Source organism: Ambystoma mexicanum, chromosome 2q, assembly GCF_040938575.1.
Source record: "Ambystoma mexicanum isolate Mex_15411 chromosome 2q, UKY_AmexF1_1, whole genome shotgun sequence".
Taxonomy (NCBI): domain Eukaryota; kingdom Metazoa; phylum Chordata; class Amphibia; order Caudata; family Ambystomatidae; genus Ambystoma; species Ambystoma mexicanum.
In genome coordinates, this window is record NC_090924.1 from 215831386 (window position 1) to 215852098 (window position 20713).

At 45.1% G+C, this 20713-nt stretch overlaps 1 protein-coding gene across 5 annotated transcripts in view; it reads left to right on the top strand.

The window, feature by feature from the left end:
• Positions 1–7916: 7916 nt before the first annotated feature.
• Positions 7917–20713, top strand: part of CCP110 (centriolar coiled-coil protein 110) — a 1154773-nt gene continuing 1141976 nt past the window's right edge. For 4 of the 5 annotated variants that reach the window (XM_069647148.1, XM_069647151.1, XM_069647150.1 and 1 more), the window contains exon 1: positions 7917–8066. The gene's annotated coding sequence lies outside the window, so the exon portion shown is untranslated. Of the gene's footprint in view, positions 8099–20713 lie in introns of all 5 variants that reach the window. The other variant, XM_069647149.1, reaches the window with a different exon arrangement.

A 20713-nucleotide genomic window follows, 5' to 3' on the forward strand; every position in this document is an offset into this window, starting at 1 on the left:
CTTCGCCTGGTCATGTTGCTGTCCAGATGTCCCGAGTGTGCCCTACATAAAATTACTATCCGCATTCCTGCCGGCAGTATAACTTGATCCCTCTCATCACCCACCTGTTAGCTTCGAAAATATCTTCATTTACCTTCCAGTATGGCCTCAATCCTTCAGGAATGGTTCTTTCACTCGGCCACCCATTCTGAGCCCACGTGCCCACTTTCTTCAAAGACACATCTTTTTCTAGTTCCTCATTCCAGTGGTTTCCACTAATTTCCAGAAGTTCCCGGCTTCTTAGGTCACCTACAGATGCTACTACGCATTCTACTTGGAAAAATGTGGTGGCAGCATTGCCCTTTTTTAGCAACCGCGACCGGCAGTCTACTTGTGCATTCTTCCAACCCGCTATCTGCGTGATTTCATAGGTGTATTCTTGCAGTTTGGCTGCTATCTTCGCCAGTCTCGGTGTCGAAGTCTTCGTACCTCCTGGATTCAGCATGTGGACCAGGGTTTTGTGGCCAAACAAAATTTCATGTCCCATACGTAAATTCTGAAATACTTTACGGCCCAGGCACAGGCAAGCATCTATTTTTCTATCATGCAGTAATTCTTTTCTGGCTTGGAGAGTGCTTTGGACGCAAACACAATTATTTCTTTAATGTCACCTTTCTTCTGGGTGAGCGTGGCTCCCAGCTCATAGGCACTTGCATCTGTGGTGATGTATGTCTCCCATGCTGGATTGAATGGCTTCAAGCACGGGGCATTGACTATTCTCACTTGACTTCTACGAAAGCAGCCTTTTGTTCTTGGCACCACTGATACTCTGCCCCCTATCTGAGTAATTTTCTCAACGGGACGTAGTCGCTGGGAACCGTGGTACAGATTTTGCATAGTACTTTGCGAGTCCCAAAAACAATTGCAGCGCTTCCTTTGACTTCGGGCTGGGGCGCTGACTATGGCTTGCAAGAGGTTCTTCTTGGGACTGACACCATCCATCAATATCTGCTTTCCCAGATATTCCATTTCATTGGCTTTTATTACACACGTGTCATACCTCAGGGGTACTCCTGCTTCTTGTTGCTTCTCAAGTACTGTCCTCAAAACTCAGTCATGCGTTGCAACTAGGGCTGTACCGAATAGCTTATTTAGTAATCGGCAGAATACCGAATAGTTTGTCAACTATTCGGCCGAAGCCGAATATGAAGCCGAATAGTTGCTTTATTTAATAAATCATGTTCCAAACTTCAAAAAACACATTTATTACAAAAACAAATAAAGCACAATTTATAATGCATTCTATACTTTTATTTCTCTTCATTGTAATTAATACAGCATCTTTATTTAAAGTATATAAGTGAGAAATAAAGCAGATTTAACCAAAATGAAGGGACCAAATGTACAGAAGATTGTTGAATATTCAGTGACAGTAGGAGGTTCACAAATGCAAAAGGACTGCTTTTGTGAATCAGATGCATTGCATTCTCTATCCAGTTTCAAAGTCAATGCGGTTGAGTTTCGAAACTTCTTTGCAGCTCACATAGAAATGTATAAAATGGTTAATGTCGGCTCATGCAGGACACAAGTCAAGAGGAAATCTGAAATGCGTGAACTCTGTCTCACAACTATTCACCCCACCCAAACAAATGCTGATCACTTTTCACTTATCTTAGCCACTCCTTCTTGCCAATACACAAATATTTGCAACTTATCATTCCTGATTAAATATCAGATAATGTTAAACTCAGGACTCAATTCCTTAAAAAAGAATAGGGGACTATGACGTACACGATGCTAAGTGACATAACAGGAACTCAAAGTATCTATACACATTTCTTTCAGTTTGTCTTTTCCAACTGAAAAAGTGCACATTGCATATAAACATTTGCCAAAAGAAAAGATTTTCCTGTATTGTTGCAGGCTAAGTATAAAAGATGAGCACCTTTTATGTCTAAGAATCTGTAACAAAACATGCCCTAAAGAGCAGATTACAATATAAGATATTATTCAGCTGTGTGATAGCAATTTGTCTGGTCTAATTCAATTCAGTTTTGCTAACTGAAGTCTATATTCGCCTTTCCGAGTTCATGTTGCATTGTATTCAAATGAGAATGTCAAAGTATTCGGCAAGAGCCAAATAGCAAGAAACTATTCGACCGGAGCCGAATAGCTTTTTTTTCAGCCGGAAATCGGCTGAATACTTACTCGAAGCCGAAGTTCGGTACACCCCTAGTTGCAACATCTTCTGCGTAGATGAGAATGTCATCCTGAAAGTACAACACATTTCCCACCTTGCGCAACAGGGAGTCCATCATCCTTTGGAATGCTGAGGTGGTGGATGACAACCTGAATGGCATGCAAGTATAATGATAAGTGACAAAGGGTGTGCTGAACGCTGTAAGCGGTCTTGACTCCTTATGCAGGCTTATCTGGTGGTACGCCTCCCGCATATCTAACTTTGAAAAGTACTTTGCCTCTTTCATCATAAGATTGAGTTTGTTAATGCTGGGTAGCGGGTGTCCGTTATCACTGCCACGTTCACGCTGCGCAGGTCAATACACACTCTTATTTCATTTGTCTGCTGCTTTTTGATAAGTACCACTGGACTCAGCCCCTCAAAGGACTCCACCAACTCAATGGTACCTTCCTTGACCATTTTATCTAGTTGGGCCAGTAAGGCACTTCTTGCGGTAGCAGGCACCGGCCTCACCTTGTCTTTAACTGGGATCTACGTGAATTTCCTCTTGCGGAAAAGTCCACGACGGAGAAGCTTGCATGAGAAATGCGCGAATCACAAAAGGTTTGCACATTTCCCATGCGAACACGCATTGAAACACCCACTGACCCACACCCACCACACACCCACACCCTTAACACACCCCCACCCACACCTCCAACATACCCAAACCCTACTTACCTTTTCAGACGCTGTGTCCCTGCGGCGACTGTTCCCTTTCACTTCCGTGGTCGGGAACTGGTGCTACAGGGTCTTTTTCTTTTTTTTTTTTTTTTCGGGAGCTGTAGGGGTTTCCCCGGCAACTCCTGGTCACTATACTCTAAAGCAGTGGTATTCAAACTGTGGGTCGCGACCCCCTAGGGGTCCGCGGGTGCATCCCAGGGGGGCCCTGAGAGCTCAGCATGAAAAAAGATTTTTTTTTTTTTTTTTAGATTGGAAGAAATGGGCAGGGGTGGCCCACATGGGCGGGCTGAAGCATGAAACTGTCTCAGGCAACAATGAAAAAGTGGCCCACAGTTGTAAATGGATATTCATTCCTTTAGTCACAGACTGGGCCTCATTACTACTATGGCGGACCAGTAACAACGGTGCTGGTAAGCTACCGGCACCGTTGCTACCGTTCCGCCATAGTAAGAGTTGTGCTCGTGGGTGCTTGACAGCCCCCGCCAGGTCTGACCTCAGCTCGTCGGATGCACCAGCACCGTTATTAACGGTGCCGGTGCATCCGAGCTCCCCCTTCCCATTTGAGCCATATGGGGCTCAAATGGGAATGGGGATCTACCGGCACCTTCGAAAGGGCAATTATCATGTCCGCCTAACTCGGCATGACCTAGTAATTGCCCATTCGCGGGTGCCAGACCCGGATGCAACTCCAGTGGCAGCCGTGCCGGTTTTACCGGCACAGCTACCGCCAGAGTAGTTATGAAGCCCACTGTTTCAATAGTACCCAAAGGGGTGCTTTGTGTTAAAATGTAAGTAAATTGTGATATATTCAGCAACAATGGTCAACATTACTAACTGCATAGTGGCCCCTCACCCATTATGGAGGAGCTAAGGAGCCAGCCCAGTGAAACAGTGAGCACTCCCTCAGCTGCTTTATCCAGCTAATGGGGTGCTCCTGGGCTGGCTGAACTGTCAAAGGGAAACACTGTTTCCCTTTGACAGTTCAGTTTAGATCCCCAGCCGCACATGCTCACTGAGCCATGCAAGTGCTGGGGCGTTTTGCTTCGCCAGCATTGCATAGCTCATTGGAAATGCTGGCTGGGGCACTGCATGTCTGTATGTCCGAGGGGGAGCTCCTGCGCCTCCTCGCACATACGGACAGAGCAGCTGGAGCAGCACCCACACACAGGCCAATGCAGAAGGTACGTTTATGTTCATTGTTTTTATTTAAACATGTGTATGGATGCGTTATGAGTGAGTGTATGGTGATGGATGCTCATGTGAATGATAGAGTGATTGCTGTATGAATGTGCAGTGCCTTGCATATACACATAATCATGTTCATTGTGTTAGGACCAGTGGGGCCCAGGGGACAGGGATGGTATCTTTTTACCGGACATCTATCATTCAAAACCCTCTGCCTTGTCCACAAGGCTTTCTGGGGCCTCGGTCCAAAATACCTTCAGCTATTCCTCCGCAAATACCTCCCCTCTCGAGCTCTTCACTCCTCTACCTCCAACTCCCTCAGGGTCAGTCGTTTATCAAAGAAACGAGCTGGGGGTAGATCTCCGTCTTCGGCTGGGGCCTCCCTCTGGAACAGCGCCCTGCCACTCTAAAACTTGAGGAGAACCATCTTTCTTCCTGCACTTATCAGACCTACCCTGTCTGCTGCCTTAAACGTAGCACTTGCAAATTGCTGGCTGCACTACCACTGTTTGTTGCCTTTATTATTTATTTATTGTTATTTATCTGTTTCTCCTCTGCTTCGCACTTTCCACTTCTCCCCCCTTCCATGCACTTTTCCCCTCACACTTGCGCGTTCTCAATGTCACTGGGCCTAGTAAGATCGCTGTTTTATTCTCCTCTGTTCCCCTCCCTTGCCTTGTCACGCTCTGAAACACTTGTGTACGAGCGCGATAGAAATAAAATATCAATGCCTGCCCCCTGGACTCCCAGCAACAATTGCAAACTGTTTGGCTACTTACCCATTTTTTGTTAAAAGTATGCTCTACAATGCAACATTTTAACCTATTATTTAAAAACAAATTCACAGGGGGAAACCCCCCCGAACCTCCCCTTAATGCCCCTCCACTTAAAAAAGATTCACCAGCCGCCACTGGCCCTCAGACTGTGTTGGGAACGGGATGGGGGAACCGAGGGACTATGGTGGGAGCACAATGGGCGGGAACCATGGGATAGTGATGGGAGCAGAGTGGGGAGAGCCCTGGGTGTGTGATGGGGTGGGGAGAGACCAGCGACTGGGTAGGAGTGGGATGAGGGAGCCCAGCGACTTTGATGGGAGCAGGTGACGGCGCGCAATATATACTGTCCATTTGGCATTTCTGGGGGGTCCCGACCTGCCCAAATTTTACTCAGGGGGGCCCTGGCCAAAAAAGTTTGAAGACCACTGCTCTAAAGTATAGTGAGTGGGGTGTTGTGGGGGTGTTGCAGGGGTGTCGCCTACAACACCCCACTCACTATACCACACAGTATAATGAGCGGGGTGTTGCGGGGGACACCACCGGAGCCCCTGTTTTTTAAATTTTTATTCTACACCCCGCTCACTATACCACACAGTATAGTGAGCGGGGTGCAACCCCCGCATTTTTTTTTTTTTTGTATACTTACCTTCAATGCTACCACCAAAGGTTCGAACTTTTGGTGTTCGAACCTTTAGTGGTAGCATTTTTTGGGCTTTTTGTGCAGTCGTACCTTTTTATTCGGTCCGATCATACAATTCCTTTCACTGGTATTGCATTGGGTTTGAGACAAATTTTATGAATATGTTTTTTTAATTTCCCTGGTTTTACTGAAAGCACTTGATCCTCAATACTGGGATCCAATCTTTTTTAAGTCATCCCACCCTAACACTGCAGGGCCCTCATCCGAGAAGTAGACTCTGGCCGTGGTCTGTCTGTCTTTGAACTCTACATTTGCCTTAATGTAGCCCAACAGATTGACAGATGCTCTTCCGAACACCGTTGGTCTGTGTTTGGTACTTGTAAGGAAGGCATGGTATCAACAGTAGACGCAACACAATAGATGCAAGTTTAAAAAAACTTTATTTTGTAGTCTACTGGGGTTGGTGAAATCCCTAACTGGTTCAACTCTAAAACGAGTAGTCGTGACCATAAAATGAACAATAAACACATCCAAGTCAGTCTAGTCAAAATAAAGGCCTATACTAGGAAAACCTAACCTTGCCCTCCTTCTCAAATGACAAATGTGTAAAGGAATATAAAAGGAAAAGAAAATAGTATCTTAACAGAAATGTCAGAATGGCTTAGGTAGCAATTCCCTTCCTCATGTTCTGAAGCACAGGGTCTTGAGAGTTTCTTAAAAGGGATAGGTGGATGGCACAGTTCTATCAGTCTTCCAGACTCTGGCTTGCTGGTACAATTCAACAGTTCAAGTTTGGGCTTAAATTTTTAACAGTCTATTAAATTCTGTAGGCGTCATCCGCCTTACCACAAACACTCAGTTCACCTCTTGGCGTTCACTTTGACATTATTCAACACAGGCTTCTCTCCGCCAGGCTCGAGCCTGTCTCTCCTTTCATATTCAACACTTCACTAATCACAGTTGAGCACAGGCTTCCCTCTGGTGGGCTCAAGCCTGTCTTTCTCTTTGTGAGGGTTCCCTTCCCCATGTTTTCTCCTTCACATTTAACTTTCACTTTACCAATTTTCATCACAGGCTTCCCTTCGTCGGCCACATGCCTATATTTCTCTTTGTTGGGGTTCCCTTTGCCACGTTTTATCTTTATTTCCTGTTTACTGTCAAAGATTTTCAAAACTGCAAGGATTTTACATAGACCTCTGCATGATGACTTCGACCTCCTTTTAAACAACTGATAAATGTATGTAAGCATTTATGTATTTGTTTGCATACCTTACTATGGTTTGTGTACTTTTCAAGCCATCTTTCATAAACAGAAATATGTAACATATTGCTATGTTTATAAAAGACGGCTTGAAAAGTACGTAAATCATAGTAAGGTACGCACACAAATATATAAATGGTTAATTTATATATTCGTGTGCGTACCTTACTATTGTTTGTGTACTTTTCAAGCATCTTTTATGAAGACAGAAATGCATAACATATTTCTATGTTTATAAAAGATGGCTTGAAAAGTACACAATTCAAGACATCTTTTTATAAAGCTTTGCCAACGACAAAGCCTTATAAAAGATGGTTTGGATTGTGTACTTTCCAGGCCATCTTTATAAACATAGAAATCCAAGCCTGTCTGACAACGCTTCATAAAAGATGGATTGGATTGTGTACTTTCCAAGCCATCTTTATAAACATAGAAATATGTAAAGACGGCTTGAAAAGTACACAATTGACGCTCGGGGAACCTGGGGGCTCCGTGAGCCCGCAGGTACACCTAGGGTCAAAGACGCCTCGTTGACCTGGGGAGGGGGTGGGAAATAAAGGGACCGTAACTTCCTCTTGAATGTGACCCTGAGGGAGTCATAAAAGGAAGTTGCAGTGACTGATAAGTGTCAGCCAGACACAGCGTTGCAGAATTAGAACAACACTGTTGCTGGCACTCGTTAGTCAGCTTGCCTGACTTGAAAAGGGCGGGCGCATCACAAGTTGTGGCTGTGGCCATGGTGGGACGGGGGCCCCGGCTCAACCCCACTTTTTGTAGACTGCCGGGGACCAGCCCCGACCCACTTAAAGCACTGCCTACCACTGTGGGGGTGGGAGGAAACCAGAGTACCCCCGCCACGAAGTGAAGACCCAGCACAAGGCACCGTGTAGTGTTGAACTGAAGTGACCATGGGAGTAAAACTCCTTCAAAAATGGGGAAGAAAAAAAGCCTCTGTTGGAAATATGCTGTGATCGTGCAGAGCAGGAGCTTTGTATAAACAAGGTTTGTGTGTTTTTACCTGCGTTCTGCCTGCTGAGTAAACAGGGACAGGGCTCTGTTCCCTTAAGCCATCAGACTGAAAATGATGACGTCGACGAGAGAGCGCTCCGTGAAGGAAACCTGGAGCGTGATGACGTATGACGTGCTCTTTATTCAAAAGGGAAAGAATACCGGAAGAAAAAGACGTTCCCGGAGCTTGTGTTTTATGGAGCTGAGACTGGACAGCCGTGCGGTGGATGGGCACGGCTACAGCTCATCTGGTTACGTCTCATCGTTAAGCAGCATGATGGGCTAGATTTAACGGTGATAATTATTGTTTTCTTTCAACTTGCGAGGTGAAGTAGCAGCAATGTTAAGCACTTAATGCCGTTTTCGCTTGCGCTGCTATAAGTTCATATGGCTGTTTGTCTTGGGAGATGGGAAAACGATTAGCTCGATTTGCTGTTTGTAGAAAAGTGCTGTATAACAGTTAAAAAGATTGGGAGGAGCTGCATTTCTGTTGGGCATGTGTGACTGTAAAGGCTTATGTCCGCATTTAAATGCAATTCCCTTCCTTTTTAAATGATGTTTGATGTTTCTTCCCTTGAGACAAAATTGGGGGGAGGGGGGGTATGAGGCAAATCCCGTTATGGGAAGTTTAGGGTTAGAAGGGTTCAACGCCATGCATTTAAGGCACAGCATTCCAGCGGGTTGCACACGGCATGTTTATGACAAAATAATTTTTTTTTCTCATGAAGCGCATGGAGCAAATTGGTGTTGCTTTTGTCACAAACCGTGTGCACAGGGATATCCCGCACTGCAAGAAAAGTCCTGCTACTTTCGCCCCAAATGCATTGCGCGCAATTACATACAGTCTCATTCGCGCCCACCCCTGCCCCAATCTACTTTTTTGGTAACATTAGTAGCAGATGGCATTTTAACACATAGGAAAAAATAAAACTGCAAATCGTTACAGATGCAGGGAACTCGTATATTGGAGCTCTGTCCGGGCACTAAGGGGCAAAATGCATACAAACCTCCTAATTTGCATATGGCTTGCACCAACAGAAATTACTTCATAGAAAAGCATATTGCAAGGAGCATGATCAGCCTTTGATACTTGGAGCCACCATGGTAGTGACTTTAGAATAAGTTACCTTAAGTAAGCCAAGTGGCAAATAACTTTGTGGTGCAAAATAACTAAATTGCACTATTGTTATGTATGCAGCAAATCTATAGTCCGGCTTTTTTTAAAATAACAACACAATGTATTAACATAAGCCCTAAAGTAAATCACGTACTGAGGAGCTGCAGATAAGACAGTGTGATTAAATGATCTGGCCAGGATCCCACACATTGGATAACTGGTGAAACCAGGATGTGGACAATTTAAGCAACTGAGCATATCTTCACATGTTTAGTTGATATAGCTATTTATTAAGGTTTGCTTTAGCATTTCATGTGCTTAAATAATACTTTATTTATAGCAATGCCTTCGAAGCAAAGCACATTACATAATACTATTGTTTCATAATTAACTTTATAGACATTATCATAGAAATATATTGAGCAATAAGAGTGACTAGTTTTATTCTCCCCATCCTGCATGCAAAGTCACAATAGCATCATGCAGATTAATGTGAGCCTAACGAATCCCCCTTGGGTAAAGCTATAGTAATTATTTCGTAAAGCTTGCAGCATTATGCACCCTTCTCACTGCTGATCACCCCCTCCCATGCGCATTTCTAAAGTGACGAAAGTCCCTGCTAAAATTCATTGTTTTGATGCTTTTGTATTCGATGGAATCACTGGATACCATTCCCCTCCCATTAGTGCCTACTGGCTCACATTCTAATGCTCTGTTTACACAGAGCACGTGACCGCCCCTCTGCTGCCCGAAGCTCCTTGGGACAATGTCCTGGCAGTGGGACACCTCTCCCTTTTGGCAAGGGTAAGGTGTCCTTTTGCCAGGACAATGAGCTCAGCACACGTTGTCCTCTCAGCGGGACACCTTTCCTGTTGGGCACCCTCATTGAGGTGCCGAACGGTAGAGGTGTCCCACTGACAAAGGTCCCGTTCAGGCTCTCAAAAAAGCCTGTGGGGGGGGGGGCAGTAGTGGTGATTCCGGTTCTCATGCCGGGACTTGGATTGTGTTTGCTGGTGGACATCTGTGCCGGTGGCAGGTGTGTTGCTGTGGGATGTTGGTGTTCTTCCACACCGGTTTTGTGTTGTGCATGTGTGGGATGTTTAGTGTGTTTTTGCACACCTGCAGTGGTATCTTTGTTTAGGCAGCTTGGTTAGTCACTTAGTCTTCAGTGGTGATATCAGTTACATTTGTAGGACCCGACAAATGTATCGTGGTGTGCTTGATCGGCTGTTCGTGTGATTGTCCTGTTCGTTTGTGTGTATAGTGTTTACTGGAGCGATGTTGGGTTCATCAGAATATTTACATCGTTTTTTTCAGTTAACAATATTAACTTGGTGACATTGGTTGCCTCTGTGATGTGTTTTTAGTTCCTCAATGAGGATCGGTGTTGTGTGGAGTTAGTGCTTAGTTGTGAACTTATTGGTATGTCACATAGGGGACATTGAAAGTTAAGCCCCTATATACGAAGTCTGTGTGCATTCGATGTGGCCACTCTCTGGTTGCTCACCTGGGCAATGTGTTGGACATGCATCCTTTTGTCATTTCCTTGAGTGGGGTGGTGAGTGAATGGCTGTGAGGTCATGGCTTATGTCATATGTGGAACTCTAGGGCAGCATCTTCTAAGATAAGGGTTTCATGAGCGTCAGTTGACAGGGAGCCTGGGGACAACAGCCTGGGTAGTGGACACCAGTATTCTCTGGTAATCTCTGGAGTCCCAGTTTGTATCTGGAAAGTTGGAGTAATAAAGGCTGCATAACCAATACCGAAACAAGTGCCTCTGTTTACTTGACTTCTGCCTCCATATCTCAAGAAGTCACCCAGGTGCAGCCAGGGGAGAACATAACAAGTACTACAGTTGCTTCAATGCTGCATCTCTCAAGTCAGTGTCTTTTTATGATGCAGGCTGCAAGCCTGCTACAGGAGGAGCGCTGGGGAGCTGCCGCCTTTACTCCTGGTGGTGCCTAAAATGCTTCTTTGCTCTCCTGCACGCTGAGTCCCGTCTTGCGAGGTCACAGTGACTGCGCAGTATGGATATGCCTGTTGGTCTGGCCCGGCTCAACGAGCGCTGCATACATCTTGGAATGTTATATTTTGCAAAGCCTCCTCCCCAGTACTCCTTGCACCATCAGGGGACCCTTTAAAGTATTTCTGGATCATAAATTGCCCTCAGTCGTGACGCGATTGTAAACATTTGTCAAGTAGTAAAACCTGTGGTCATTCTTATGTTCTTAAAATGGCCTTTGATTTTATGAAAACTGGAGAAGCAGTCAGCAATGGCCCTTCAAGTGCCCGCTCTCCTCCTCCTGCCCTCAAATCCATGAGCATCATCGTAAAACCTTGCAATCATGCCAGAGGGGAAACAGTATGATTGTTGGCTGGAGCAGGTATGTGGGAGGCCTAGGATGGGTTAGGGTGGTGGCAGCAAGAAGCTGGAATGCTGGCGGTGATCTTAGTTTGAGGTAGGCGTTTGATGGGAAGCTAACTTGGTGTGAGCGTTGCGGTTGATAGTTGTTAATTGATGGCGCATCAACGTAATTGTGATGCTGTGGAGAACGTGGGGGTCAGGAGATGGAGAGCGCACACACACACACCTGGAAAAGGCAGTCAACCACGTCACACCTCCACGACTCAAACGGGAAACAAACGATGAGCCTTAATGAGAGCTGATTGAGAGGAGGGAAGGTGCAGGGTGGGGGGGCAAATGCCACTCCCAAACTGCCTGTTTAGGACTGATCCAAGATTGCCTCTAATGCTCATGCAGTCAGTTTGAGTTGTGCAAGAGGTGGGGGAGAGTGAGGTGCTGTAACAGGATATCTGTGCAAGTGGTGGGCTGCCTCGTTCTCAAGCCTGCCTTTGTGTTATTTTCAGAGCTGAAACATACATGGGTGCAGCAACAAATGAGTCACCAAGCAGGAGGGGGCTTGTTGGCCGCTTTGTGCAGACACAGCCATAAGTATGGTCTGGCTAGAACCCTTTTTCGGAACTTCTCTGCTCATTGCTGTTAGATTCAATAATGGCAGCAATGAGACCAAAGACGCTGCATACATAATACACAGAGACGTGCAGCTAGCTCTTATCCAGTTTTGCCAGGTCGGAAGGAAAAAATAAGCTGAATGCCGTTCCAAAACAAACTCCCATTCAAATAAGCTGAAAAAACAAGCGTGCACCTAAAACGTTGTGGAAAGGTCTCAAAAGTAAGGAACAGAACACAACAGCAAAAACATACATCGACTGAACACTGACATAGTGTGTTAGATGGAAGTCCCAGAATGCAAAATAATGCTGGCCTGAAATTTATTTTCTTTTTACACTACTGTGCACTACTGTATTTTATTCACTTTGAGATTGGTTAATAAACGATATGTAGCAACATAACTTGGCTAAAGAATGGCTATCTATAACGTCCGGCTGGCTAGGTTCAATACAGAACAATCCATTTTGGCGGTAGAGCAGGCAGTGTTTGCGTATAGAGCATTTGCCGTCTCCCGATTGTGACTGGAGAGGAACCTATGGCAAAGAGCTGTTTGCGATGGGCAGCCAGGATTACCAGTTTTTCAAAGTATATCTATGTTGAAATTGATCACCATTGACAGCTAAATGGGGCACAAAAAGTTTAAAACTTGCTTGTCCACTACTAATTGTTAAGAAAACATCTTTTGATGTGCATTATTGATTCAGCTCAACATGGCTTTGGTCATCTGTTTGCAACATCTGCCAATTGTAGTGGGGACGATGGACGACCAGTACTTGTTCTACAGATTGCATTTCAGATGGAATTGTGCATATTGTTGGGGGTGAACAGGGTAACCAACAACATGAACTGAATTAGAATTTTAAATGCATTATAAAATGCCCAAAATGCCCAACTGGAAGCTGAAGAGAAAAAATGCCACCCTGACTGAATCTCTCTGAGGACGATATTGCATATGGACTCCAATGATAAAAAAATAAAGGACTTTAGTGGATAATGCGGCAGCACTGGGGATATCACCAGGATAACATTGCTTTGTTTGTTATTTATACAGCTTGCCACACCCTAGGGCAGCGGTATTCAAACTGTGGGTCGCGACCCCCCCCAGGAGTCCGCGGGTGCATCCCTGGGGGGGCCCTGACGGCTCAGCATGAAATATAAACGTTTTCTTTTTTTGTTGTTTTTTTTTTTTTTTTAGATTGGAAGAAATGGGCAGGGGTGGCTCATATGGTCGGGCTGAAGCATGAAACGGTCGCAGGCAACAATGAAAAAGTGGCCCGCAGTTGTAAATGGATATTCACTCCTTTAGTCACAGACTGGGCCTCATTACAACTATGGCGGTACGGTAACAACGGTGCCGGTAAACTACTGTTGCTAGCGTACTGCCATAGTACGAGTTGTGGTCACGGGTGCCTGACAGCCCGCCAGATCTGATCTGGCAGGCCGTGTGGCACCTGTGAGCACAGCTCGTCGGATGCACCGGCACCGTTATTGCCCATTCGCAGGTGGCGGACCCGGATGCAACTTCGGTGGCAGCCATGCCGGTTTTACCGGCACAGCTACCGCCAGGGTTGTAATGAGGCCCACTTTTTCAATGGTACTCAAGGGGGTGCTTTGTGTTAAAATTTAAGTAAATTGTGATACAGGCATTGCCCTATAGGCCAGTCCGAGCCTGGCGGCTCATCCATAATAGCGAGGGGACGCCCACCAGTGGCCCCTCACCCATTATGGAGGAGCTAAGGAGCCAGCCGAGTGAAACAGTGAGCACTCCCTCTGCTGCTTTTTCCAGCTGATGGAGTGCTTCTGGGCTGGCTGAACTGTCAAAGGGAAACACTGTTTCCCTTTGTCAGTTCAGTTTAGTTCCCCAACCGCACATGCTCACTGAGCCATGCAAGTGCTGGGGCGTTTTGCTTCGCCAGCATTGCATAGCTTATTGGAAATGCTGGCTGGGGCACTGCATGTCTGAGGGGGAGCTCCTGCGCCTCCTCGCACATGCGGACAGAGCAGCCTGGAGCAGGGCGTTTCAGAACCCACACGCAGGCCAATGCAGAAGCTACGCTTATGTTCATCGTTTTTATTTAAACATGTGTATGGATGCGTGTATGCTTATGTTATGAGTGAGTGTATAGTGATGGATGCTCCTGTGAATGATAGTGATTTCTGTATGAATGTGCAGCGCCTTGCATACACACATAATCATGTTGATTGTGGTAGGCCCAGTGGGGCCCAGGGGACAGGGATAGTAAAAAATGTCATGCCTGCCCCTGGGCCCCCCAGCACCAATTGCAAACTGTTTGGCTATTTACCCATTTTTTTTTGTTAAAAGTATGCTCTACAATGCAACATTTTAACCCATTATTTAACAAAAATTCACAGGGGGAAGCCCCCCCAACCCCGAGTTCCCCTCTATTGGTTCGGGCTCCCTCACTATGCTCGGTCGCTATGGCATTTTTGGGGGAAATAGTTATGCCCCTCCATTTAAAAAAATCACCAGCCGCCACTGGCCCTCAGACTGTTGGGAACGGGATGGGGGAACCCAGGGACTATGGTGGGAGCACAATGGGCGGAAACCATGGGATAGTGGTGGGAGCAGAGTGGGGAGAGCCCAGGATGTGTGATGGGGTGGGTAGAGACCAGGGACTGGGTAGGGATCAGGGACTGGGTAGGAGTGGGATGAGGGAGCCCAGCGACTGTGATGGGAGCAGGTGATGGTGCGCAATACATACTGTCCATTTGGCATTTCTGGGGGGGTCCCGACCTGCCCAAAATTTGCTCAGGGGGGCCCCGGCCAAAAAAGTTTGAAGACCACTGCCCTAGGGTATCTGGGCGCTATGCAAGACATCTTATGATACATAAATACATAAGGAAGGATATTAACACAGAGTAGAATGTAGACAGGTAATCGAAGCAATGTAACAACATTACAGTACAGTAATATTGGAGGAAGCAGGAGCAGGAAACTAAGCGTGCATAGATTCGTATGTCAAAGAGAAACGTTATGCAGACAGGCCAGTAAGGGCTTGCGTCCTCTAATTTCTAAGCATCTGGTTTATAGACTCAAACATTGTATGTGTTGTACTAGGTAAGTAGCCATTTTTTGGTTTTGGACCTAAAACTGTGTAGGTTAGGGTCAGTATGTGGGTTAAGTGGGAGGGCATTCCATGCAAGGGCTGCTTGAACCAGGAAGGTAGTGCCTCCAGCTCTTTTTAGGTTGAAGCGTGGCAAGTTAATGCAGCAGGTGTTGGCTGATCTCACAGGTCTATAAGACGTTTTAGAGCAATTTTGTCCATAAGGTATTTGAGGGCAGCATTGTGCAGACAATTATGGGAGATGGAAACAAGTTTAAAGTATATTCAATGCGAATAGAGAGCCATTTGTGACTTCTTGTTTCAGATATGTGGTCTTTTCTTGGGATACTCAGTGCAGTTCTTAGACCATTATATTGCAATGTTTGGAGTTTGTTAAGTACTTGTTTATTTGCACCTGCATAAAGGGCATTGCAGTAATCAAGTTTGGACATGATCAGTGCTCGTGCCAAGATCATGCGGCTGTTGGTAGAGAGATCGTTTTTGCATGCATAAATCAGTTTGCAAGTATAGGCCGTAGCTGTAGCAGTGGCGTTAGCTTGTTTCTTGAGGTTTAAGACCGAGTCGAGATGGAAGCCTAAGGTTTCCTTGGCTGTAGTGATCAGGTTACCGTCTATATTGAACAAGGTGTATTTAGGGTTGTATTATTATTATTATTTTTTATTTTTTTTAGATTGGTGGGGGCACCTAGTATGAGAATGTCATTCAGGCACAAACTATGGGTGGCCTTCCATGCCTGAGTGACGAGAGAGATTTTATTTAGTAGGTCGTTGTCTGCGTCGTAGTTGCCAGATAGTGGGATAAGTATCTGGGTGTCATCTTCATAGTTGGTGTAGATGACACCCATATGGTCCAAGATGCCCAATAGGGGTTTGGTAAACGCATTGTATAGTGTAGGGGAGACGCAGGAGCCTTGAGGAACTCCACAATTGATTGGGATGGGTTGGCTGCATCTGAGTGGGGAGAATACTCTCATTCTGTTATTTAGAAAGGATTTAATCCAGGTTGTAGCTTCAGGGGAGAAGTTAGCTGCCGATGATAGATGCTTGCAGAGTAGATCGAAGGCAGCAGAGAGGTCTAAAAGTAAGAGTAATGCACATTGTCTGCTATCTTTTATTATGTCTATTTGTGTTTTTAGATCTAGTAGCGCTGTTTCAGTCCATGCAAGGGTCTAAATCCAGATTGTCTGAGCCCTAGGAGATTGTTTATCTCTAGGTAAGACTGGATTTGGAGGTAGGCTGCATTATCAATAATTTTGACAAGGAAGGGGACTGTAGTTATGGGCCTGTAATTAGTTGGGATGGAGGGATCCAGGGAGGTTTTTTTTTAAGCAAGGGTGACTATGTCCTTAAAAACATTACATGTCAGTGTGTCTGACAGCATGACTAAACTTTTAAAGCAAGCTTTCTTTTTGCATATGTTAGGCATTTGGCATTGATGGGCCAACTAGTGGGCAAGTAACAATCCCATCAGTGCCAAACGCCTAAGCATATGCAAAATACCAGGAGCACCCGGGAGCAAGACAAAGGAGCAATTGCATACTGTAAAGTGCTGCCAGCAGCCCAGTGCAGGACGCTTTGTGAGACATGTAATAGGCTTAACTTTAAATGTAAACCAGCCCAATTACCCGCTCACAGACGGCCAAACAAGCAGACAAAAACCACGACAAGCGACCTCCAAATATTATAAGTGAGTTTTGGCATAAACGAACCCAAAGTTGCTTATAATAAGCAGACCTGTCAACACTGATTTTATATCCTTTAATCTCATCTCTTAACTGAATCACTTATCACGGTAACCCTGCCTAATAATGGGAGCATCGGCTCTCGCCATAGAGAGAGAGGACAGGGTCCTTCCCATACAATTGACTAGACATAAACATGGGACACTACAATTGTGATATGTACTATTGATATTTTATTTGTATCACACTCCTACACAAGTGTTTCAGAGCGCGACGAGGCAAGGGAGGGGAACAAGGGAGAACAAAAACGATCTTACTAGGCAGAGTGATATTGAGAATGTGTAAGTGCAGTGGAAATGCAAGGGGATAAACTGCACGGGGGAGGGGAGAAATGGAAAGTGCTGAACAAACGACTAAAACAACAAGTGGTAGTGCAGCCAGCGAGTGGCAAGTGCTAGATTTAAGGCACAGACAGGGGGTGTCTAAGTGCAGAAAAAGGGGAGGGGTGTAGGGTTACAGATACAGACCCGAGTGCAATGGTTGCCAGGAGGCAGTTCAGGAGTGTTGCAGGGTGGGCAAGTACCTGAGCCCGAAGTCAGAGGGTAACCAGGTGCACGATGCCGAAGCAGAACAATCGGCAGGGGAGAGGAGGAGAGAAGGCAGAAGCAAAGGGGAAGGTCTTGAGGTGTTTCCGGAACCGGAGATGGTTCTCCTTTAAGTTTCAGAGTGGCAGGGACGCTGTTGCAGACGGAGGCCCCAGCCGAAAACGGTGATCTACCACAAGCTTGTTTCTTTGAGAACCGACTGACTCTGAGGGACTTGGAGGAGCGAAGAGCTTGAGAAGGAAGGTATTTACTTAGGGAGCGTAGAAAGTATTTTGGACCCAGGTCCCCAAAAAGCCTTGTGGACAGTGCAAAGGGTCTTGAATTTAATCCTTGCAGCCACTGGGAGCCAATGAAGAGATTTCAGAGTTGGAGAGATACAATCCCAGGGCTTGAGGCCAAGGACAAGTCTTGCAGTCCTGTTCTGAATGACTACCACTTGTGGTAGGTGCTAGGATTGCACTATTGATGAAACTAGCGTTCATGTGCGCTCACGTCATGCACTGCCAATCTTCTGCAAAGTCAGTAGGCCAGGGTGCAACATTTCAAGTTGAGCCACTAGCCATACACCACTTATTAGAATACATTTTTGTTTTTTATACCAAACGGAGGACGAAAAAAGGATTAACATAATCAGTCTGCCATCCTTTTTGTTATTAAATCAGGGGGAAAAAACATTTATTAAATTATACAAAGTTTAATCTTCATAATACCAAGCATTTAATTAAAAGCAGATGTGTATATTACAATTGATTTAATCATTCAGTAATGCACACGCTATTTGGGACACCTTGGGTGCCTGGCTGAATTACTCGCAACATTCTCACCACACTATTCATGATCCGCTTTTTTTTGTTTTTGCCATTTTGTATGTGGGCAAACCATCTCAAAATATGCTACTAAGCAAGACTAGGCAAAGGGCCCTCCTGTCATCTAGGCCAAACACAAACCCATCTACGCTCAAATGAATCCTGGCCTGTATCCTAGGTGTAGATGCCTCGCATATAGGGGTACAAATAACTGCTCAGATAAAAACCAATTGAGTGTCCCGCTGAGTATACGCTGTTACATTCGTTCGTCCTGCTCACCCTGATACTAGTGCTCATCTAGCTCCTTCACACCATCTCAGGCATTCCAGGCACTCCGCACTTGGACACAAATAATATGCAAACCCAGAGGTTTGGGTGTAAAAGCTGTAATGTTAGCACACACACCCACCATGCTCTGGAGGGCTGCATCGACTCTGACCCCTCCCAGGCCTGGCTCATCATTAAGTACAAATTGCAAGAACAGAGAGAGGCATATTTCTTAATATCAGATTGTCTTTGTAAGGCAGGCTCTTATCGATCTTGGGACTTCAGCCAGCAGCTTCAGCGCTGTGTACTTCTCGAAGAGGGGGGCTATGGATACCCAGCTCTGAGGCCTGGATCGCATTCCACAGCTCAGCTGGTTGTGCTCTTATCGCGCTCCGCGACATCTGCTTTCATGTCTGTTAGATGTTTAGGCCAGTCGTTATGCCAGCCAGTAACATACGCGAACCCCCCCCTCCATAGCCCAAATAATTGGGAAATGTATTAATAGGCCTCAAACCTGATATCCTGCCGGACCTGTGGGTCAAATAACCTGATCTACTCGACCTAAGAGAATACACTAATTAAGTGGAGGGGATATATACACAGCGTCTCCCTCTCACGTTGTTAAAGGGACATTATGGTTAAGTTGTGCTACTAAAATCCTATCCTCTTTACTGAAAAAACTATGCTAAGCAACCATAACTCGCACCTCCACTGCAAGGACTAACACCCATGACATTGCGTGTGGCTCCCTCCTTTTTTTTTTTTTTTGTTTTTTTTTATTTTTGTTCAGTGACATATGTACACCGGGTGCTTTTCTTCACTGGGAGTCAGGAACTAAACATTGAAAATGTACTATATTTGTTGACCTTACCCTTCTCATATGATCTTAGACTACTTTTCTTAGGGTTCACACACATGATATGATACATAGGGGAAGAAGTAAGCATGAAACACAGCAATCACTTATGTGCATAAAGATAATCAGTTGGGTTATCAACACTTTCTGGTAGTACTGCAACCTTTTTGCTTCCTTTACTTTCACTGTGTCTGCTTCTATTTGTATACAGTGTGGTCTCTTGATGTTTTGTGTATAGTAGTACAATTATGTAGTAAGAGAGGCATTTGCAGTTACTTATTGCATGTTTCACAGTACACAACACAAAATTCTGAAACCGAAGCATTGATCATTTTACTAATCAACATGCGAAGATTTTGATTATTGCACCTCTATGATGCATGCTGTAGACAATGGCTACGTTTCTACATGAGTGGTTTCATGTACTGGAAAGAACTGTGCAGTGCAATGGTGTTTATAAGAATGCATTCGTTAATGAACTATTTATCTCATGATATTTCTTCCACTGATGTCTGATAGTTTTCTGCCAACGTTACAATGACAAACCCTTGTGGTGGTTTTGTATGAAAATTATATACATGTGATGCCATCAGTTATATCATGGGTGTTTGTCCTTGCAGTGCACAGTTGTAGCACAAGTTATGGTTGCTTATCTTACCATAACTTGTGAATTTCTGGGGTTTTTCAGTTTTACCTGTAACCATAACGTTCCTGTAACTTCGTTTTTCCATTGAATTGCATAGGGCTTTAGTAGCACAGCTTAACCATTACGTTCCTTTACAATGTTTTTTTTGTTTGTGAATTTCATAGGTTATTAGTAGGGCATTGTAACCATAACGTCCCATAATCATAGTTTTTTTCAGTAAAGGTCATAGGGTTCTAGTAGCGCAACTTAACCATAACGTCTCTTTTAATAATGTTTTTTCCACTGAATTCTAAATGTTTTCAACAGGATACTCTTAGTTTGTATAGATGTACTGTACAGCATACTGAAGCCGGTGGCTCTATACTAATAGCCACAGTGGTTGCAAACAGTGCCTCTGTTCGCAGACATCGGGTAGAGTCCAAGCTGGCGAGAAAGGGAGGGGTGGTCGTACAAAGTGATACCTTGCAGCAAAGACAAAAAACATATACAAACAGCAACAAGTGCGGGATTGGGAAGGGAAAATGCAGTAACTGCACAAAGTCTGTACTGTCGAAACAAACAGCGCAAAGGCGTAGGTCATGCAGCATAATGGAATGCACCAACAAGAGAAGTAACGTTTGCGTCCAGTCTTACTGCACACCTGCTTCATGTTGCAACAAAGGAGGAAGAGGCAGAGTTAGGGACGCCAACTACTGAGAGCAGAACATCACTGCAACGTGTTAAGTACACTAACGTTTGTTATAATTCAGTTCCTGTAGTGTACAATAGTAGGAAAGCATGATGTTTTCTGTTTGTACGCAGCAATGCCAAACGCCCTAGGGTGGCTGGAGGAGAATTTTCCACATGAAGAAAAGAGTGAGGACGATAACCCCATTGCTACTCGCCGCAGTGTGAAAAGGGGAA